This window comes from Arabidopsis lyrata (genome assembly GCF_000004255.2).
Source record: "Arabidopsis lyrata subsp. lyrata unplaced genomic scaffold ARALYscaffold_3, whole genome shotgun sequence".
Lineage (NCBI taxonomy): Eukaryota > Viridiplantae > Streptophyta > Magnoliopsida > Brassicales > Brassicaceae > Arabidopsis > Arabidopsis lyrata.
The window spans coordinates 19928419-19953196 of NW_003302553.1; the positions used below are offsets into that span (position 1 = coordinate 19928419).

General features: G+C 38.7%; 1 long non-coding RNA gene across 1 annotated transcript; it reads right to left on the reverse strand.

Moving 5' to 3' along the window:
- Positions 1-3142: 3142 nt before the first annotated feature.
- LOC110230295 lies at positions 3143-4032 on the reverse strand. The gene is made up of 2 exons (XR_002333404.1): positions 3934-4032; positions 3143-3346 (listed from the first exon to the last, which is right to left on the reverse strand). It is a non-coding gene; the product is annotated as an uncharacterized LOC110230295 (long non-coding RNA).
- Between the last annotated feature and the right edge of the window lie 20746 nt (positions 4033-24778).

Here is a 24778-nt window from a genome sequence, read left to right on the forward strand (position 1 = left end):
TTCTTTTCAAAAATAACTCTCTTTGCTTTTTTTCTTGCAAACTCATTCATTAAACTAGTATAGTCGAGATTTCTAACTAGTATATATATATATATATATAAAATAAAATTTATGTGGGGCCTCTAGAAAATGGGGGCCCCATTGCAATGCCTCATATTAATGTGTCTTGGTCCGGTTCGGTGTAAGATTGTAAATTGCATTCACAATTTGCATATAATGGAACACCACGAGCGTTGACGAAAAATACAAATACTATATATTTTTGTAAGTCCATTATGACCAAGTGTTAATTAAAGTTTTTATACCGAATTTGAGTTTCGATTTTCAGAAATTACAAATTATTGCAGATTACTAGAAGTATTGTAACGTCCGCGTCCCGCGATCCTAAAGGGGGCCGGTTTGTTTTAGGAAAAACTAGATCATGGTCGAGAAAGACCAATGAATAAGTTAACCCAAGGAAGGAATGAAACGTTTAAGTCATGAAAGGGATAGATGACTTAAGACGGTTTCGGAATAATCTAGTGATCATGGAGAAATGATCATGGAAAGATTAGGAATGGCGAAGTCAAGGCCGAGAAACGGACCGAAAGACTTAGCCGGAAAGAACGGACAAAAGAGTCCGAGTTAATCCAGCTAGGTGAGCTGGACAAGCTGGACAAACTAGCTAGCTCAGCTAGGTGAGCTAAACCAGCTGGAGGACTAGCTAGCTCAGCTAGGTGAGCTGACCGACAGCTCAACCGAGCTCGGTGAACTGATCGAGTACTGACCCAGCTAGGTGGTCCGGTCAGCTAACACTCGAGCTGGTGGACTGTGGTAGCTCGGGGATGAAGAGGTGTAAGGTCGAGCGGTTACCGACGAACGGTTACCGTTGGCCAAAGGGTGGATAAGGCCGAGCGATTACGATCGGAAAGATGCAACCCTTCGGAAGGGTGAAAGGAACGGATGTGCTTCTTCGGGAAGGCACCCATTCGGCCCTATATAAGGGGTGGACGTCCATAGGACTTCAGAATCATCCACACACACTTCCCAATCAAAAACCCAATCCGAAAATAGTCCTAAACACGCCACGAAGTTGTTGGTCAGAAAGGGGGTGCGGCTCGGCGAGTATCTTCGGAATCGGAACGGATTCCCGGAGCCTCGACCGAACTGATGCGCATGCTACCTCCCGATCCAACAGTTCGATGGAATGTTTGGATGGATTGATCGGACCGATCGTCGGAGAGACGGATCGGAACGGATGGACCGATCGTCGGAGAGACGGATCAGAACGGAGGGATCGTTCGTCGGAGAGACGGGACGGATCGGGTAAGATGGTCGGGTCGACCGAATGATCGGATCGTGGTATCGATCGATGGAATGACAATTCGATCAAGGAGTGGGATGGACAGAGAGTTCGATGACTTGATTGATGGTTCGGATCGATAGCTCGATTATGGGATCGATGGATCGTTCGTTCTATAAATCATATCGTCGAAAGAAGGACACGAAAAGGAAATGGATCGACAAATCTTAGATTGTCAATATGGAAGTATTGACGAATCCAAAGATAGACCGATAGAATGATATGGTTAACGGGAAGTTAATCGGGAAGGCGTATAAGGGAAAGGTGTTCGAGGAAGCACGAGGATAAGTGCAACCGAACACACCCAAGGGTCGCCCATGGATGTAATCTCACCGGTAAAGGGAGTAAGCACCGAGAATGGGTAAGTGACGTGGTTCACCATGCAAGGATCTAATATCGCGGCTGCCTTTATGTATCAATCGCCATGGCCAATGGTGAAACCGATTAGGAATCGGTAAGACCAATGGTGACTCGACGGATAACCAACGGGAAAGTCCATGGTGAGAACTGGTGGACAAACGGATGTTGGACCCGCGAGAAAACCAAAGGCCGACGGACGAATGATTTCATGGGCTAGCCTACGATAATCCGATGGATGAATCCACGAACCCTTGGATGAGATAATGATATTGTTCGGATCGCATGGATGGATCGATAAGCCGAAGGCTTTACCGACCACCATAGACCGAACGGGTAAACGGTTAATAAACCGTAGGCGGTCGTAGTGATAAACGACCGGATCGGAAACATGGATGGTTTGATAAGCTGAGGGCTTGATCTTCCACCATGAAACCGAAGGGGCGTATGTTTGGAGGACGGATGGACCAATGAGCCGAGAGCTTGATTCGGCCACCGTGAACCTAGGGAAACGTACGATCCCCAATCTCTATCGTAGGGACTTAGACCAGTGGGGTTGGTTGGATGTATGACTAAGTAACGATAGAAATTGGTCCATCAATACACGATTGGTTAAGAATCGTTGTACGAATGGAATATGGAAACAAGAAGGCTAAGGGAAGGATCAATGGACGGATCGAAGAGGAATCGAATCCACATGTTGGCCAAGGTATGTAAACGAATCTAACTTATTCGTTAAGCTAGACGTTTAGGAATTGGCCGTTGAAATTAGGATAACGGAATATGCAATCGTTAGACTTAGAATGGTTAGCGAACAAATTGCATGTCTTAACCGAATAAAGGTTCGATCTAAGTCTTAAGGACAAAGACGATAAAATCGGTACAAGGGTTGGTTGGAATTAAACCAAGGATAGAAAGACTTCCGCTGGGTAATAAGAAAGCGATTATAGAATTAAGCCTCGTAAAGGCAATTCTATGTTAAATCGCGAAAAATATGGAGGTTCGGCCGGGAGGAGGCATGAACGTGCGTAAATGGTCGCCGGACGCCAAGTCGTCCGGGACGGGACGCTACAAGTATCCTACTGCAGCCTATCAAAGATCTGTGGCATGTTGCAGTGAAAGCCATTCGACGTCATCCTATTTATCAAAAGATATATTTGTTTGTTATAGTGTGTAGAAACTAGGGTTTCTCCAAAGAATATTTTGAAGGGGAAAACAAATTAAAAGGACTCTCTTTATTAAAATATCGATTAAAGACTCGATTACAAAGAAATTAAGAGTTGCTTTAAGAACATGTTATGTTTTGCTCAAGAACAATGAAAGAACTAGGGTTTTTAGAATAAAGTTGCCGATCTTGCCAACATGAGTCCGGCTTGCCAACCTTTCCCATGAACGAATGTTTGGCGGTCCGGACTAGACCATAATCATATAAGTGCCAACTCGAATATAAAACAAGTTTTATTTATTTCACATGAAATCATTCGAGTAAATACAACGAAAATAGCTTAAGGTTTTTCGGTCGGGAGCTAGCCTCCAAAAAGAATTTACGAACCCTTATTCTTACAAACATATTTTACAAAAGGCATAAAACATTCACAGGCTTCCCTAGCGTCCAACTTCCCTCTACAATAACCCTCTACTGGTCACCTGCAAAACAAATATGGTAGAATCATGAGTAATCTTAGTCCGGGATCTCTAACAGTTATAATTTCCCAACCCAAACCCCAATCACAAGCAAATAATAATGACAAGCAAAGAACGGCTTAGCTAGAAGCCACATGAAAAGAAAGACTAATAAGACTATCTAGAATAATGACAATATTAAGGCCTTCTACGGAATTCACGATCTCTCGAAGTAATGCTCTACACTCCTAGACACAATGTCTATAGAAGATCTGTCATTCCTTGATACTACATCGTCATGTAGCGTCCGGTCGATATTGAATCAGCCCCGAGCCTTCGTATGCCATAACACAACAGAGTTACATACGACGCACAACATACATGTGGGATAACATGATCTGGCTAATGCTAATTAACTAACTAACAATAACTAACAAGCAACATAACATAACAACAAGAAACACTCATAATCCATCAACAATCATCACAAATAAATCATGAATTATACTAAGTATAACTCCTAAACCTCATAATTAACTAAATAATTAACTAAGCACTTAATTAAATAAATAAATCCTAATCATGTGCTACTACACATGACCGGAACTCACAGAAACTCGGATGGGTGGTTTTAGGTCTCTGGAAGCTTTTCTAGACGATCTACGGTTTCTAAGAGCTTTGGGGATTTTTAGTGTGGACTTATGTTCTAAGGGCAAAGTATGGGGGGTATTTATAGTACCTCTAGGTCGGTTGGGGAAATGGATAAGCATCACAGATGGATAAGGATAAGAACAACGAACAGATAAGCTCGGCGATCGGATAAGCTCAACGAACGGATAAGCTCGATGATTGGATAAGCTCAATGAACGGATAAACACGACGAACGGATAAGCACAAACGTATGAAGCATTCTCAGCCACATGTTAAATCGGCTATACAAGAACGGACAAGCTCAAGCGTGGCTTCTCCTTTCCACACAAAGAGTCGGTTACTGATGTGAGTCAAACTAAGACCTAAGACTACTTTCTCAAATAAGAGATCAATTACAGTACTTTAGGGTCGAAATCTACAAAGCTTTCAAGTTCACACAATAGACTAATAGGTTTTGAATTAAGCTAAACAGGAAATTAGGTAAATTAAAAGACAAGAAAGCAATTAAAATCGGTTGTAAAGCAGATGGATGAAAACGTCAGGCTTAGGGATTTCTCAAGAAAGAAATAAATAATTAATTAGGATTATTAACGAACCTAATATCAGGAAGTTTCACCTCTCGAATGTAAACTCCTATAATTAGACTAGCATTAATACCAGGTTTGATATGTTCACAAATATTCCTAGACCACCTCTCGAATGTATCTAGTAATTTTTGCCCACCTAAGATAGTTCCAGTAATAGATGACCTCTCGAATCTACCTATTATCCTATGATCAAATTCTAGTTAATTACTCTAGAATTAACATTAAGAACAATCAAAGATGAAGAACTCTAAAGATATTATCCTAACAATTTATCGATCTACTAATTCATCTAAATCCCTAATGAGAATCCCTAAACCTAACAAGCAAACTACTCAAACATAAAGAATGGAACAAACAACATGATTAAATAAAATTGCATTAAAAAAACAAAGAAGAGAATAGAGTTAAGAAGGATCTTCTCTGGAGGAGCTCTCTCCAATTATCTCCCAAAGGGTTCAAGCTCCTAAGAACAGAGTAAAAATAAAGCTTAGGTCTAAACAATGACTTTAAAAACCTATTTATAGCTAATAACACGAGCAGGGACTAAAGTTGTAAATAGAGAAGTCTTCTGGGTTGATTCTTCGGGCTTAAAAACTCTTAAACCGCCGAGACTTTTGCTGGGCCTTGAGCGACACCAAAGGGTGTCGGTCGACACTCATGCTTTGATCTGATACCGAAATCGTTCCTTCAGCTCTAAATCTTCAGTTTAGCTCCAGAATGGTTCCTTTTCTCCAAATTTGTTCCGAACGTGTAAAAAACTGAAAAGACTCGAAAAGACACTAAATACAACAAAAAGACTCTAAAACTGACACATAAATCATGGTTAAAACCGGTAAAATCCGTGATATATCAACTCTCCCAGACTTAGCTTTTGCTTGCCCTCAAGCAAAACACAAAAACCGAACCCGTGGAAGAAGTTTGAAAACACAGAAACTCCCAATTTCTCTAGCCTATTACCTTGATTATTCAAACCAAATCCAAATGCCTAGCAGATCGCATCAAATGATAACCACCATGTAATTCTCCGCAAGCATTTTCAACATTCCAAATTCCAAACCAAATTCTACAACTATATCCTATAGCCCTCACTACAGGAAAATGAAGTATCTATAGCCCCTGAATAACGCTATATAACTATACTGTAGTGTTTTAACAAGCGCTCTATCATCGCCCGTCATAATAGGTCGGAGACAAATTATAGCGGTTTTTTGTTATGCTACCATAAAGTTCATTATTACAGCGCTTTATTTCATGCAATTATTAATAATATAATAGCGTTGAATATTCGATATTAAATATTGTTATTGACAGCATATTTATGTTGCTACATATAAAATGACAATAGCAGTTAATATACTGCAATTGTTTCAATTAATGGCATTTTTGTTTATGCAATATTTGACCATCCTATTCCAGTTCTAATTTTGTTTCGATCGAATTATTAATAATTGAATATTATATAACACAGATTTAAAAAGACAAAATGAAATTTATTTTAGATAAACATGTCAATGTAAGTACTCAAATTACATGATCATGCCTTAGCAAGTACTGAATTCACCAAAAATAACAATGTAAGTACTCAAACAATTTAGACAAACATGATTTTATCATTAGGCCAAGCCACAATACTACCTATTGCATCGGCAATGGTTTGAATTTCAGAGTTTGTTCTCCACACAGCTGCATCTCCAACCTTTGACACTTCTACCCAAACCTTGCTCGCATTGGCACCAAGAGGCATATGATGGACTGTGTCAGATGGATTAGATGGACATACTCTTCCTTCTGCTACTTTTTCTATGGAGTTTTTTGCAATCTAACAAGATGCATTTCTTCTTGACTGATTTGCTTGTGCTACCAGTGCTGTTACTTAAGCTCTACAATAAGCAAAAATCAAAAATTACTTAAATCCATCATTCATCAATTCACTTAAAGTAAAAAAGTTCAAAAAATTTACCAGTGGAGGAGATGGTCTTTTATCTGCTGCTGCTAATTCATCCCTTGGTGAGGAATTCACAAATTGTATACTCTGAAGAGGCCATGCGATGTTCTCATGTAGTACATCCTTCATCAAAAACTTTCTCGGACTTGGTCTCCACAGATATGCGTTCTTGTTAAACACTTTCTCAACATTAATAGTTCCAGCAAAATGACCAAGAGGCATATTGTTGACCATTTCGTCCTTGTCAGTTGAACACAATCGTCCCTCAGCAACCACAGAGTCAGCCAAATTCCAATCAATTATGAGGATTTTCGCGTGAGATCCATCTGTAGCCTAATGATTCATAAATAATAATTGATTTTTATTTTTTTTCGTCATAAATAATAATTGATTAAGCTTATATATTATACTGATATTTGACAAGTAAAGGAAAGAAAACCTTACTGAGGATCCTACAATCTTATTCTCAATAGGGGAGTCTGCATCATTGTCTAGAATGATCTTATCAAAAGGCCAGGCAATCTTGGTCCCCAAAGCTTCACCAAGTAAGAATACAAATGGTGTAGGTCTCCATAGAGAGGCTGTTTCATCAGACACTGACTTCACAATAACAACCGCAGCATGACGACCAAGTGGAATACGACCAATCTTGTACCATTGTTCAGCTGAGCAGAATTCCCCTTCTCCTACAACAACATCATCCTCTGAACACCAATCAAGAAGCTGGCATCTAACACCTTTACTATGATCACTAGCCTCTGATTTAGATACCTCTTCACACTGGTCCTGCCAAGAATCAATGGACATTGTTCAATAACATTTAATTTTGCTTCACAGAACACAAGTGTTTAGTTTTAACTTACCTTTTTCCCAGTTAAGCCAGTCAGTACATTATGCAATTCCTCAAGCTTTATCCGTAAATCAGCTTGTGAAGCTTCTAGCTTCTCCACATGAGAGTCTTTAGCTAACATGAATGCTAACTTAGTTGCAGCAACCCCTCTGCCCATTCCTCTAAGTCTTCCAGGCTTGTTTTTTCCCAAAACTTGACTAACATCATCTTCTTTGAGATTTATTGTTGTTGAGAGCCCATTTCACTGTCAATCGATTTAATTTTTTCCTAATAATACCACAATGTCAACAATATAAAGCAAAATCTCACAATAGAAAAAGAAAAATTAGTTAAAACAGTATCTCACAATAGTCTCTGCAAATTCAGGCCTGACTGCTCTCCCATCTGAGTGTGTATGACCTGCTACCCAAACCTTGCTTCTTGTTCACCAGTTTTGGGTTTGAACTCTTTTTTTTTCTATCAAGTAAGATAGTAGGCATTAGTGAAAACTTTCATCATTACAAAACTTATTAAACAGAGAGATGACATATACCATCTCATGAGCTAGGCGGATCATTCCTTTGCGACTGGTGGTGTGTGGAATCTGGGCTTGCCTCAACTTTCTGTACTTCTCACTTATTTCCTACAGAAGTATATTTGAATTAGTCAAAAGCATTTTCATAAGTAACAGTATTTAAAAGCAAGCATACAAAACCTTGAAGGCAGTGGTATTCTTGTTCTTCACCCAAACACATACATAACAAAGTAGCAGAATACTTTGTTTCTTATAATATAGTGTCATACGAGTTTAGTTTTAGTTAAATTTGGTTTAAACAAGTTTGGTATCGAAACAAGTTTGATTTTATCAAAACAGTAGCTCAATTTACATGACTATCAAAGAGAAACATGACTAACAAAAATAGAAACAAGTTTGGTTTTAATAAAACAGTATGAAACTAACAAAGAAACACTAAATCAAATCAAAACAGTTGCTTAATTCGAAACCAACACACATGGAAGTTTGAAACTGACAAAGAGAAACACTAACTCAAATCAAAACAGTAGCTTAACTCGAAACCAACACACATGCAAGTTTGAAACCAACACACATGCAAGTTTGAAACCAACACACACTAAAACAAATCAAAACAACATGCAAAACATCTCAATACCTTCAATTACATACATGTTGATTCACCTAAAGCTTCTAGAAACGGCTATCGAAAGCTTCTGCAACTCCAAAGTACCTTAAAACAAAACCCTAAAACGATTACAACCCCAAATTGAACCTCAAATATGTTAATTTCACAAACAAAACCCCAAATCAATTTCAAAACCCTAACCTTTACAATGTACGACCAGATCTGGGACTGAGAGATGGAGAGTCGAGTGAGAAGAGAGATGGAGACTCGATTAACTGAGAAAAGGAGATGGAGAGTCGAGTAACAGAGAGATGGAGATGGAGGGTCGAGTAACAGAGAGATGGAGAGTCGAGAACAGAGAGAGATTTACAGAGAGAGATGAAGAATGGAAAGAGATGAAGATTGGAGAACAGATTAACAGAGGGAGATGAGTCGAGACTGAAAAAGAATGGAGAACAGTGAAGAGTCGAGTCTTTGTGCCTTAGGCAAATTTTGCGTTTTTTCCCACGATTTTTTTTTCTAAGAGGCGGACACTTTTTAATGATTACCCCTTTATAGATTAAATAGCGTTTAATCTAAAATAGTGCTATCAAATATTAAACCTAAATCCAAAAACATTGACCCGCGTCCTTTTATTTCTCTGAGAAATAAAGTATAGCGTTTAAAATTTACCAAACACTATAACATATTACGGTGTTTGTCAATCATAGCAAAACAACGTTAATTGCTATATTCTTATGCTATAAATGCGTCATATTCTTGTAGTGCCTCATCGCATAAATCTCATCAATAAAATCAGTACTCAAGAACCTTCTAGACTCACTATACCATGATAAATCAACCATTTTACACACTTAGGTATTCTTTCTCTCCCCTAGACTTATTCTCTTTCAAACTATTTTTTTTTTATTATTATTTTCAAAGGTGTAGGTAAATAATGGTATTATCGGAAATGTTCCTAACGTGATCTTCTTTCTTTAACGATTTAACCAACATATCATCTATGTAGACTTCCATTGTTTTCCCGAGATGATGGTGGAACATTTTATTAACCAACCGTTGATAAGTTGCCCCTGCATTTTTCAAACCGAAAGGCATTACCTTATAACAATAGATACCTCTATCAGTGATAAATGACGTTTTTTCTTGGTCTTCGGGGTTCATCATTATTTGATTATAACCCGAGAAGGCGTCCATGAATGTTAACAGCTCATTCCCAGCGGTGGATTCTACAAGTCGATCTATATGCGGGAGCGGGGAACTGTCTTTGGGACATGCTTTATTGAGGTCTGTGAAGTCGATGCAAACCCTATCTTTCCCATTCTTCTTCTTGACAACGACAGTGTTTGCTACCCACTCCGGGTATTGCACTTCTCTTATGGACCCTATTTTCAAAAGTTTATCTACTTCGTCATTTACTATTTTTGCTCGCTCCACTCCGAGCTTTCTTCTTTTTTGTTTCACCGGCTTGAAGCTTGGATCCATGTTTAGTTCATGACAAATTATGCTTGGATCTATGCCGCTGACCATGCGAATGATGTTATGTTTTTTCTCAAAAGTTTGATCAAAGCTTCTTTTATTTGGCCAGTCAAAGTTGCCCCAATTCGAATTTTCCGGTCCGGTTTGTCTTCTTCCAACACCATTTCAATTACTACATCATCTTTTTTCTGCCCGCTAGGAAATTTTGTTCTTAGTCCCTCTTTTGCGGGCTTCGTTAATTGCTATTGAATCTTCATACGGTGGCTAGCTAGATAACACATTCGTGAAGCTTCTTGATCTCCCCGAATTGTTTCCACTCCTCTTGATGTTGGAAATTTGATACATTGATGATATGTAGAGGGGACTGCTTTCATTTGATAAATCCAGGGAGTCCCGAGGATGATGTTGTAAGCTGCGGGCTTATCGAAGACAACGAAGTCCACGATCTTCGATACCTTTTTGGCAAGGACCGGTAGCTTGATTGTCCCAAGAGACATGGCTGACTCACTTGTGAATGCAACTAATGGAGACGGAGGTCCTACTATGTCCGCCCGACTAATTCCCATTCTTTCTAAGGTACTTAAAAAGATCAAGTCGACCGAACTGCCTGTATCTATAAGGATCCTTGATACTTCAAAGTTGGCAACGTCTAGGGTAATGACTAGGGCATCATCATGAGGTCTTTCGAGGTGTCGCATTTCTTCTTCATTAAATGATATTGATGCACCTTGAAAATCGACTTCTTCGCTCAAGCTTGCTTTGAGTAGGATATTTCGTCTATGTTTCTTGATGGAACTTATCGAATCTCGACAAAATTTAGAACCTCCTAGAATAACATTGATCTTACCCTTAGAATTCCTTGGTTCTTCCTCGTTGGTTAACCTTGGTCTTTTGGAATTTTGATCTTTGGAATTTTCCTTTGCTTCGTGGTATTCCTTCACAAAATCTTTTATATCGAATTTGGAAAGATCTCCACTGGCACAAAGCTCTGCGAGGTGCCTTTTAAGAACGCTACAATCCTTGGTTAAATGTCCGGTCACTTTATGAATGTCGCAATAGAAACTTTCATCACGGACCCAAGTGTTTGATCTTCCTTTCCCTTGGAATTGCTTTCCGACGGTACTGTTGAAGGGTTGCGACCCAAATTTCTTTGGTCCTTTGTTCTCCCTGGGTTCGAACTTCTTGGTAGGGACGGTGATTGCCGGCTTCTCTTCCTTATTTCTTTTATCAAAATTTTCTTTTTCGTCCTCTACCTCCATCCAGTTGTTTGCGCGGAAGAGTGCATCCTGAATTGTGTCTGGTTTATGAAGTATTAAATCTTCTTTAAATCTTGAATCATGTCGCAATCCTTTTCGTAAGGCAGATAAAGCTGATTGTTTGTGAGATTCTTGGGAGCTTTGACAGCACTCTTTTGAACTTGGTGATGAAAACTCGAAGTGATTCATTTGATCCTTGTGATAAGTTCCAAAGATCGGCATCCAAAACGCTTTTATCCATAAGGATGGAATATTGCTTTAAGAATATAGCTGATAGCTCGTCGAAATTGTTGATCGAACCCGGCTCTAATTGGGTGAACCACATTAAAGCTTGGCCACATAGATTTTCCGAAAAAAAGCTTGCAGTAACCTGCATCCTCATCGAACTTTAAAAGCCATAGCTCTTTCCATCACATCGGCATAGCAAGTAGTTGTGAGGGTGCTCTCAATCCTTCCAAGAGGGGATATCTGTAGCGCCCCGTCCCGGACGTCTCGGCGTCCGGCGAACATTGACGCACGTTCGTGCCTCTTTCCGGCCGAACCTCTATATTTTTTGCGATTTAACATAGAATTTCCTTTACGAGGCATAAGTCTATAATCGCTTTCTTATTACCCAGCGGAAGTTTTTCTACCCTTGGTTTAATTCCAACCAATCCTTGTACCGGTTTTATCGTCCTTGTCCCTAAGACTTAGATCGATCCTTAACTCGGTCAAGACATGCATATTGTTCGCTAACCATTCTAAGTCTAACGATTGCATATTCCTTTATCCTTAATCCAACGGACAATTCTCGAACGTCTATCTTAACTAATAAGTTAGATTCGTTTACATACCTTGGCCTACATGCGGATACGATTTCTCTTTGATCCGTCCATTGATCCTTCTCTTAGCCCTTTCGTCACCTTATTCCATTCGTACAATGACTCTTAACCAATCATGTATTGATGGACCAATCTCTATCGTTACTCAGTCATACATCCAACCAACCCCACTGGTCTAAGTCCCTACGATAGAGATTGGGGATCGTACGTTCCCTTGGTTCACGGTGGCCGAATCAAGCTCTTGCCTCATTGGTCGATCCGTCTTCCAACCGTACTCCCCTTCGGTTTCATGGTGGAAGATCAAGCCCTCTGCTTATCGAACCATCCATGTTTCCGATCCGGTCGTTTATCACTACAACCGCCCACGGTTTATTAACCGTTTACCCGTCCGGTCCATGGTGGTCGGTTAGCCTTCGGCTTATCGATCCATCAATGCGATCCAAACAATATCATTATGACACCCAAGGTCCGGGGATTCATCCATCGGATTATCGTAGGCTAGCCCATGATATCATTCGTCCATCGGCCATTGGTTTGCTCGTGGGTCCAACATCCGTTTTGTCCATCGGTTCTCACCGTAGACTTTCCCGTTGGTTATCCGTCTAGTCACCAATTGGTCTTACCGATTTCCGATCGGTTTCACCAAGCCTGCGACGTTTGATTCATAAAGGCGGCCGCGATATTCGACCCTTACATGGAGAACCATGTGCCGTACCCATTCTTGGTGCTTTCTCCCTTTCTCGGTGAGATTGCATCTATGGGCGGCCCTTGGGTGTGTTCGGTTGCACTTATCATCGTGCTTCCTTGAACACCTTTCCCTTATACGCCTTCCCGATTAACTTCCCGTTAACCCTATCTTTCTATCGGTCTATCTTTGGATTCATCAATACTTTCGTATTGACAATCTAATATTTGCCGATCCATTTCCTTTTCTTGTCCTTCCCTCGACGATATGATTTATAGAACGAACGATCCATCGATCCCATAATCGAGCTATCGATCCAAACTATCAATGAAGTCGCCGAACCCTCCGGCGGTTCCCATCGAATCCTCGATCATGTAACCCGCCATGTTCCCTCGACAAGATCTCCGATATGTACCATCGATCATCCCACCGATCTGTACGATCGATCAATCTGCTAATCGAAGCCTAGATCCGTTTATCCGATCGTATACCGATCCGGTCATACGTTGATCCGACTTGTTGACACGACGATCGATCCGCCTATCCCGGTCGTTCAATCCATCTGTGCGATGTTCTATCCGAATCCGTCTTCTTCTCTGATCCGATCCGTCCGTCTGACGATCGGTCTGTCCAATCCGATTCGTCTCTAAGATGATCGGTCCAACCCATCCATCCGTCCTATACATTCCATCGAACCATTGGATCGGGAGGTAGCATGCGCATACGTTCGGTCGAGGCTCAGAAAATTCTTTCCGATTTCTGAGATACTCGCCGAGCCGCACCCCCTTTCCGACCAACAACTTCGTAGAGTGTTTTGGGACTCCTTTTGGATTGAGATCGTGATTGTGAGATGTGTGAATGTGATTCCAATGCCCTTGGACGTCCTCCCTTATATAGGGGCCGAATGGGTGTGTTTCCAAAACATCACATCCATTCGTTGCACCCTTTCGAAAGGTTGCGTCTTTCTGATCGTAACCGTTCGGCCTTATCCACCTTTTGGCCAATAGTAACCGTTCATTAGTAACCGCTCGACCTTACGCTTCTTCATCCCAAGCTACCACAGTCCACCAGCTTGAGTGTCAGCTGACCGGACCACCCAGCTGGGTCAGTACTCGATCAGTTCACCGAGCTCGGTTGATCTGTCGGTCAGCTCACCTAGCTAAGCTAGCTAGTTCATCCAGCTTGTCCATCTCATCTAGCTGGTTTAGCTCGGACTCTTCTGTCCGTTCTTTCCGGCTAAGTCTTTCGGTCCGTTTCTCGGCCTTGACTTCGCCATTCTTAATCTTTCCATGATCATTTCTCCATGATCACTAGATTATCCCAAAACCGTCTAAGTCATCTACTCCTTTCATGACTTAAACGTTTCATTCCTTCCTTGGGTTAACTTATTCATTGGTCTTTCTCGACCATGATCTAGTTTTCCCTAAAACAAACCGGCCCCCCTTTAGCATCGCGGGACGCGGACGTTACAAGTCTACCCCCCTTAAAATGGATTCTTGGAGCCTCGCCCGAACTGATGCGCATGCTACCTCCCGATCTAACAGTTCGATGGAATGTTTGGATAGATTGATCGGAGAGACGGACCGAAACAGATGGATCGTTCGTCAGAGAGATGGGTCAGATCGAGTAAGATGGTCGGGTCAACCGAATGATCGAATTGTGGTATCGATCGATGGATCGGATCGATGGAATGACAATTCGATCAAGGAGTGGAATGGACAGAGAGTTCAACGATTCGATTGATGGTTCGGATCGATAGCTCGATTATGGGATCGATTGATCGTCTGTTCTATAAATCAGATCGTCGAGGGAAGGACATGAAAGGAAATGGATCCGCAAATCTCAGATTGTCAATACGAAAGTATTGACGTATCCAAAGATAGACCGATAGAATGATATGGTTAACGGGAAGTTAATCGGGAAGGCGTATAAGGGAAAGGTGTTCGAGGAAGCACGAGGATAAGTGCAACCGAACACACCCAAGGGTCGCCCATAGATGCAATCTCACCGAGAAAAGGAGAAAGCACCAAGAAAGGGTAAGGCGCGTGATTCTCCACGTAAGGATCAAAAATTGCGGCCGCCTTTATGAATCAAACGTCGCAGCCTTGGTGGAACCGATCGGAAATCAGTAAGACCTATGGTGACTCGACGGATAACCAAGGGGAAAGTCTACGGTGAGAACCGATGGACAAAACGGATGTTGGACCCGCGAGTAAACAAATGGCCGACGGACAAATGATTTCATGGGCTAGCCTACGATAATCCGATGGATGAATCCACGGACCCTTGAGTGTGATAATGATATTGTTCGGATCGCATGGATGGATCGATAAGCCGAAGGCTTTACCGACCACCATGGACTAGACGGGTAAACGGTTAATAAACCGTGGGCGGTCGTAGTGATAAACGACCGGATCGGAAACATGGATGGTTCGATAAGCCGAGGGCTTGGTCGTCCACCATGAAACCGAAGGGGCGTACGTTTGGAGGAAGGATAGACCAATGATCCAAGAGCTTGAATCGGCCACCGTGAACCAAGGGAAACGTACGATCCCCAATCTCTATCATAGGGACTTAGACCAGTGGGGTTGGTTAGATGTATGGCTAAGTAACGATAGAGATTGGTCCATCAATACACGATTGGTTAAGAATCGTTGTACGAATGGAATAAGGTGACGAAAGGGCTAAGAGAAGGATCAATGGACGGATCGAAGAGGAATCCAATCCGCATGTAGGCTAAGGTATGTAAACGAATCTAACTTATTAGTTAAGATAGACGTTTGGGAATTGGCCGTTGGATTAAGGATAAAGGAATATGCAATCGCTAGACTTAGAATGGTTAGCGAACAAATTGCATGTCTTGGCCGAGTTAATGATCGATATAAAGTCTAAAGGACAAGGACGATAAAACCGGTACAAGAATTGGTTAGAACTAAACCAAGGATAGAAAGACTTCCGCTGGGTAATAACAAAGTGATTATAGACTTAAGCCTCGTAAAGGTAATTCTATGTTAAATCGCGAAAAATATAGAGGTCCGGCCAGGAAGAGGCACGAATGTGTGTCCATGGTCGCCGGACGCCGAGACGTTCGGGACGGGACGCTACAATAGACCCTACCAGTTGGAGGATAAAGACACCTATATCCCTTATATTTCTCATTGTATCCCAAGAAGACACATAGAAGAGTGCGAGGATCGAATTTATTCTTAGCATATGGCCTTAAGTAAGGATAGCAGGCAGATCCAAAAACTCTTAAAGAGGTACAAATACGAGCTTTACCCATTAGAAGCTCATAGGGGCTTTTGTTGTTTGGTAAGACTGATGATTGCAGAAGATTTCCGAAGAATTATGCAGTAAAGAAAGCCTCTACCCACAAGTACTGAGGAACTTTGCTCTGAAACATCATAGAAAGGCCAAGTTCAGTAATATGGCAATGCTTTCTTTCAGCAAGACCGTTTTGCTGTGGAGTATGAGGGCAGGAGATGAGCTGTTTGATGCCGCAATTCGTAAGATGAGACAGAAAATTTGTGCTAGTGAATGCACCTCCTCCATCACACTGAAAATTGGCAATTTTCTACATAAAGAGTTTTTCACCATTTGTTGAAACAGAATTAATGTAGAGTAGAAATCAAACTTGAGCTTAAGTAGATAAAACCAAGTAAATCTTGAATAACTGTCAATGAAAATGACATAGTATCAAAAACCTTGTGATGAAACAATAGGAGATGGCCTCTATAAATCTCAGTGGATGTGTTCTAGAGGTCTACTGGAGACAAAATCTGATGCATAAAAAGGGAGTTTACAAGTTTTTCCCAACTAACAAGCATCACACAGATGAGAGCTTGTCTTATTTATTATTGTAGCTTTACTGGTAGCTAGTTGCTACAAAATATTACTGTGAGGATGCCCCAGCCGCTGATGCCAAATCCCATCTGTTGTAGCTTGTTGTCTTGATGAGTAGTATGCAGCAAACTGAGGATTCTCTAATACATATAGGTCCTTAGTTCTGCTTCCTCATGTGAGGATCTGTTTGGTCCGTTTGTCCTTGACAATGACACCATCATAATCAAAGGTGAAAGAACAAGGATAGTCAGCCTTAAGTTTAGAGACAGACATCATGGACTTGGTTATTTTAGGACAAACAAGAACATCGTTTAGAGGTAAGGTAATACCTTGCATAGTGGGAAGAGCTATCGAACCAATGTGTGTGATAGGAAAAAAGTCGCCGTTACCAACAACAACAGCATCATCACCCTGTAGAGTTGTGTGTTCTGAAGCTGAGCAGTGGAAATGGTAATGTGAGCTGTTGCAGCCGAGTCTGGTACCCATTCATGTACTCAGGGGCGGATCTAAGAAGGCAGTAGGGGTAGCAGCTGCCCCCGTTAAATTTTAAAAATTGTTGTATTTTTATTGATTTCATTTGTGTTTTACTAGCTAAAATGATGAAATATCTCCCTCTGCCCCCTTTAAATCCACGATCAAACCCATGTTGCCCTATTCAATATATTTGTTTTTCTCTTTCTTTCATTTTATTATTTTTTGTCTCTGTTGTAGTAAGAGGGTCCTTACTAAAAGATGGATATGAAGTCCGTAACTTTACCTTTCTCTGTTGTGATGAGTTTTCAACCCATTGACCCGTTGAAACCAAATCTAATAGGACTGAATCCAGCGGAAAAATATCTATTTGGCCAACACCGATGAAGAAGAAAGAGACCAAGATGACAACGATTAAGATGGCACGGAAACTAGTGTCAGAGAAAGTGACGAGCATACAAACTTGCCGAAAACTGCAGCAGTCCTAAACAGTTTGCTCAATCGCTTTGATCAACAGGACCAAATGGTCGCAGAAACTAAGAATGGGTTAATTAATAGGGTGAATTTGTGGAGTTTATATTAAGTACCAACAAAAGTAAAAATTATGAGATTTTTAAATAAGGATGGGAAGATCTAGTGAGGTAACAAACCTAGTTAATATTTTTATCAACTTATTTTAAAGATTAAATTTGTTCTACATGTTTGCAAATATAGTAAATCCTCTATAAATAAACAATCTCGGAACCGTGAAATTTTGTTAATTTAAAGAAGTATTAATTTATTGATTAATTAGTAATTATTAATTTATAAAGAGTTTTGAGTAATTTTGTGAATTTTAAAAAAAAATTTGTCACACATAAATTTTTTGTTATATGTAATCAATAAAGATGAGAGAACTATCTAAAAGAGATAAGAGAGAGAGAGTGTCATATAGGGTTTGAATGGTAACCACTTATAAAAGCGGTACAAAGTGTATATCTTTGACAGTTATCAATCACAAAAGCTTTATTAATAGCGTTACTAAAAGTTTTACTCTCAGCTTTTTTATAAAACTTTTTTGTACAGCTTTTTCTTACAGCTTTGCACTATTCCGGTAAAACTAACAGCTAAAAAACTTGTACAGCTTTTGGTTACCAATCGGACCCACAATAAAGAAAGGAATATCAGCACAAGAATATCATTTTTCTGGGTAAATGATTTTATCGTAATTTACAGAAATGCTAGGTCTCCTTTGACTTAATCTTTTTTTTTTTTAATAAATATTATTAATCGTCCCAAATGGGTTGGGCTATAGGGCTTACAATGAAAACATAGTTACAAAAAGGTCTAATCAGAAAAGTGATCAGAAAAAGATGAAAAGATCGGAACTTGTTGATTACCGGCCGCAGAGAATCATAAGGTGCAATTCCAGCGGATTCAAGGGCCACGGCTTTGCGGCAGAACAAAGCATTGGAGCCAACGTTGAAAGAACCCAATTTCCACCATCGATCCCTCACCGTCGAACCGCCTGACCCGCTACAGTCCCTCCCAGACACCTCAACTCTTCGAAAAGCCAGGTCCACGTTGTCAGGTCCCGACCTAGCAACCTAACAAATTCAGATCTGTCCCCTTTCTTCCAAATCCGGACCTAACCAATCAATCCGAGAAACAGAACCCTTCAACTGGTCCGGTGGACACCAACCGCGGCGGATTCAGTAGTTGAAGGCTCAAACAACCACCACCTGGAAACGAACTCCGCGGCGGCCTTCTAAGATCGGCCAAGATCTGTGGTTAACCACCGTAACAATCAACGCAACCCACCTTTCCCCCTCCGACTTCCGCCGTAGCAGTAGTGACTAATCCGACGGCTGAGCCGCGAGGATACTCCCACATCCAATCTCCAGCGTCCTCAACCGGAAAGGCATGACATCGGAGCATCTTTTCCGCCCAAATTAGAACCACCGCTACATCGGAAGGGGAAGTCCACTCCACCGTTGACAGAGAGGGGAACCTACTCACCACTAAGATTCCGATGTAATCCTTCAGCCGACGATGAAGAGCAAGTGAACGAACCTAGATCTAGCAAAACCCTACTTTTGGCTGCAAGAGAGAGAGAGAAAGAGAAAGAGAGTGAGAGAGAGAGAGAGAGAGAGAAATACACGCTCGAGGCAACGATTGGGCCAAAAAACTTGACTTAATCTTTATCAATCTTATGGCATGCACTGCAATTTCTCGAAATATAACTAGTATCTCTATACTATTAAAAGAGAAGTACAAATGAAAAATGGGTTGGGTTAAAATCAGAAAATTGATCCGAAATTCTGAAATCGGATCTTTGAAATTTTTTTGGAATATAAATTCGAATTAATAATGAAAAATCGAAATAAAATCAAATATTTATGGAAATCAAATAAAATCTGATTGTACTTATGGTAACTAATAATAAAAGCATATTCTAAACAATATTATACATTAATTACGTATAATAAATTTGTTCATATATTTTTGGGACTAATTCCATAACAATCAACGTTTTTGTCATTAATTTCGCTCATTTTAGTCAATTATCATTAATTGAAAGATATTTTACTTGCTTCTAAAGATTTCTAGAAAATTTATCACAAATAACCCATCTGTTTTATAAATTAAATTGATATTTTTATTTTGGTAGTGTAAGTTAAATAGATATTTTTATTTTGGTCGTGTAAATTAAATATATATGAAATCTATGTAACTAATTTTAATTTAATTAGATTAAATCGAAATTATGATATTTTCATACCTATAGCTTACCAAAGAAGTTTAATTTTCAATTTATAAAGATTTCTTGAATATGATTTTAGAATTATTCAACAAGATGATAAGTATTTATTAAATTTTGTGAATCATGAAAATAATAATTAATTTTTAATCATTATACTTCATCTTTCAATCTCTCATCTAACAAATAAGATACATATTCTATTATTACTATGTCCAAACTTCATTTTGTTGTATGACTAAATAATATTCCCATTAGAAATGTCAAAGCGAGTTGATTCGTCCCGTTAAGTCCGTTTTGCGATAGATAAAAAATATTTTGACTTGTAGTTAGTCGGTCCGCACGACCCGCGGGTAGCATATATGAAATACAAATCCGTCCCGCGAATGTATGCGGATTTGCGGGATTGTCCATGGATTTTGTTTAAATAATTTTAAAGTAACCAAAATTTAAAATACTACTAAAATAAATAAATAAATCAAAATACTATTAAAAGTTTGTTTAAATTACCACATTTTGAATAAATTATAATTATATCAATAAATACTAATATGCGGGCTGATCCGCCAACCCGCGGATGAAAACCGATTAAACCTATGACCCACTGCGAATTAATCCATGTGGCCCGCTTATTTGCGGGTTTAATATATTTTCCCAAATCTGCCCCATAGTGAGATGATGTGGGCTCGACCCGCGATTTTTGATCTATTTTGACTGCTCTAATTCCCATGAATCGTCTAATTTTAGAATTTTAAAACACAATTCTATTTTGTAAATCATAATTAATACGATGGGTATATATATTTATAAACAATTTTACATTTTCTCTACAATTCGTTATTATGAATATTTATAAGTATCCTATACGATTCGTTCTACTAAAAAACACACACAATATTAAACGCAACGTATGTAAACCAATATTCTCCCGCGGTGGACCGCGAGTCCGATCCTAATATAAAATACATATAAAATACGGTGTTGTTTTATCAATCGATTGGTTAGTGCTAAATCATTTATAATTCGAAAGAACTCCAAGAAAAAATCATTACGGTACTGCTCGTTTGGTAGTCGCATGAGATCCGCGACTGCGACTGCGATTGAAAGTTGTTCGTTTGACAGATGCAGGATCATGTGACTAGTCGCACGACTCAAATTTTTGATCGCATGAAAAATTAGCGATGCGACTTTTTAAATGGTGATTAGTCGCAGTATCTACTCACGCGATTGCTAAACAAACAACATCCCACAATTTTAAAACTGCAGTCGCAATCGCAGCCCTAGTCGTAATCGCTGGCGATTATGAAATGAACATGATCGTACAACTCGAAAGAAACCTAGTGGGTCATATACGGCCCAATGATCTACAGCATTCGAGAGCACACACCATACAATTCAACGGTTCAACCTTACCAATCACTATATACCGTCACCGACACCTAAATCCTACACTCACTTTAATCACTTTAGTTCGTTACATGCGCTTACTAGTCACGTGCAGCACGTGTTAAAGAAAGCTAGTGGCAGCTAGACTAACCCTTTAAGACTTATGACCTGTTCTTGAGCCATGAGCCGCGTCGGAGACATCGGATCCACAGTATTTTCTTGAAGAAGGTGATATCATATCACCTTGTTCATAACATTAATAAACGTAAAATATTTTATTTAGTGTACTTCATTATTTAATTATATAAGGTGTTGTCGTCGATTGCACCGAAATAATAATTTTATAATTTAAAGAGATTATTAAATGGGAATGTACCTTTAGTCAAGTGGTTAAGTCCATTTGACTCCGCCTTCCTCACCGGAGTTCGATTCCACTAAATCGCGTTACCCCGCGTAGTAGGGATTGGCTATGGATTAGACCTTGTCGATCCAAAGATGTCAAAAAAAAAAAAAAAAAAAGAGATTACATTAAATTTATTTATTTTAGGTGTTTTCTCAAATTTTTCAAAATACATGCTTACTATCTCAAATTAATGTTGGGGTATGCATGTACAGAAAAAAGGTGTTCCGTCATGCCAATAATAAAATTGTTAAATATTTGTTGTTAATTGTTATTAGTATATTTGAACAGTCGGACATAGTAATGTTATGAAAATAATTTATAATTTTGTTTTTCTGAGACTTTGAATTGAATGTATGATAAAGATTATATATATTGTTGGAGATACATTTCATCGATTAGGTATCACCAATATTAGCTTATTATCAATAATATTAGCATATTAATATTATTGATACTAAGAGTAAAGTTTCATTTAGCTTACTTTATATGCTAATAATCAATCGTGACGGGAATACATAAACTTTGGATCTGCAAGAGATGATACGAGAAACAATCTTCTACATTAAAGTATCGAACGAATTTAGAAATCAACTAAACTCTTGAAGAACTAACGAATCAAGCGTAGTTAACAACATGTAACGGTTTACTAGTAAGCCTCAGGAACGTCTATATGTCCTCGAGATCACTTTTTTCTTTTACTTTGCAAAAGACCTATTTGTTTGGCATTTTTCGAATGTGTTTATTGATCTTTATAACATCTTCAACGCATATCTCTATATATTTTATTTTATTTTAGAGGAACTATATTTTAGAAGAGATTTTGTTTTAATGTATGCCCCTAAAATAGAGTTTCTTCTAAAATAGAGGAGAGATAAAATAGAGTTATTTTATGTCTCTCTCTTTTATTTTATAGGAAACTCTATTTTAGAGACATACATTAGAATAAAATTTCCTCAAAAATAGAATTTTTTTAAAATAGAAGAAAATATAAAAGTGGATATTGGTGATACCTATATTTTATAGCAATGTAAACACGAAAGCTAGTTTCGAGGTTTAAAGTATTAGTAAAATTATTTTGATGGTTTATAGTGTTAGTGGAATTCTTTCGAGGTTTAAAGTGCTACCCAGTGACACTTTGAAGTTTAAAAATGTGAATTTCCCATATTGGAAATAGTCTTATTCTTTAGTATTTGGCTCTTTAACTCAATTTTGTAATTATTTTAGGTGGTCCAAAGAATAAGAGGTTACAAGTTGGGCCATGAGAGTGAATTGCGTTTTCCCGCCAAAACTGTAAAATTGTGTTTTTCGCCAATATAATAATATCACGATTTTGGCGGGAAAATTTAATTTCCCGCCAAAACCGTAAAATCGGAGAATTGCGTTTTTTCGTCAAAACCGTAAAATTGTGTTTTACCAATCCAATAAAATCACGATTTTGGTGAAAAATTTGCGGAATTGCGTTTTTCCGTCAAAACCGTGCATCTGATGTTAACCTTGAATTGGATTGGACAGTACTTTGCTAGGTCACTTAATCGAGCAGAGAAAGTGAAAATCAAAATAATGGCCGACGGTAGTAAATTTTTATTAGGCAGCCTCACTAAATATCTTTTTTTTTCTTTTCTAATTCTATTTCTCTCTTCCTTTTATATTTCTTAGAAATTAGAATAATAATAATATAAGATCAATTTTGCTGTAAAAAAGAAAAAAAAGTTACTAAAGAAATAAAAATTAAAATATACACAGGAATGAGGATTCATCTTTCTCATGCCTTTCAAGTGGTTACTTTATTGAGATATAAAAAGTATGACACTAAAAGCTACTAAAATCTGAAAAATACCAAACTGTAGAAGATTTTTAAATTCATAGTTTCATCCGAATTCTATAAACCTTTTAATTTTTAAAAGATATCCCGCAGCATACCGCAGATTTTAATCTTAGTGTTTTTAAAGAAGAAGAAAAATGTATATCGTGTATATTATTATATACCGCTAAATCATTTCAACTCGTGTTAAACTTAAACCCAAGAAAAAGTCATTACAACTCGAAAGAAACCTAGTGGGTCATATTCGGCCCATAACACATTATCTTACGAAAACGAATGATCCACTACATTCCAGAGCACAGACCATAAAATGCACCCTCACTATCACTGTCACCGACACCTATCAGCTATCTCCCCTCACTCACTTTCTTAGCTCCTCTTTAATCGTTTTGGTTCATTACATATGCTTACTAGTCACGTGCAACACGTGATAAAGAAAGCTAGTGGCACCTAGACCAACCTTTAAGATTTGAGACTTGTTCTTGAGCCACGAGCCTCGTCGGAGACATCGGATTCAATAGTATATTCTTGAAGAAGGTTCTTCGGTTCTTATCCGCATACGTTTCCTTGTTCTCAATAACTTTGCTCATAACTTATATACGTTACTTCAGAGGTAATTCTCCATTAGCACTAGCTTGAAGAAAGCCCATTTTGGTATCACCTTGTTCATAACATTAATTAATACACATTAATTGTTTAGTTTTGGTGTACTATATTTAATAAAAGGTGTTGTTGTCCATTGCACCAAGATAATAAATTTATTTTTTAAAAGTTTGAGATTACAAGAATTTTTTTGTTGACATCAATTGCATTAATTTAATCAATTTAGCTGTTGTCCAAACTTCTTCTAAATACATGTTTACTATCTCAAATAAATGTTGGAATATTTATGAATCTTAAATATCATTTCCGGCACAATAATAAGAATCACTAACAATTTTTTGTTATTATGAAATTAATTAATTATTTTTTATTTTAAAAATTTTGGATTGATCAGTATGATTTAGATTATATATATTGTTGGAGAAAAATTTTATCTATTAGATATCACCAATTATGACAGGAACGTAGGTTTTTGATCCGTAAAAGATGATTTTTACTTTCATATATCGAACGAATTCAGAAATCTACTAAACGTTTGAAGAACTAACAAACCATGGGAAATTGACAACATGAGACAGTGCACGACAAACACACCTTCTAAATTTTTTAATAAGAACTCTTTTTTTGGGCAAAACCAAAATGATAGTTCAGTTTCCATTCCCCAAACTCGATGTGGACATCACCAAACTCAATACACGGAACAAAACCAACCCATGCGGCCATGCCGTCTCTCCAAGATCAAGGGCAAAGGAAAGACATACTAGAGAAGTGTAACAGTTTGCAGAAGCAAACT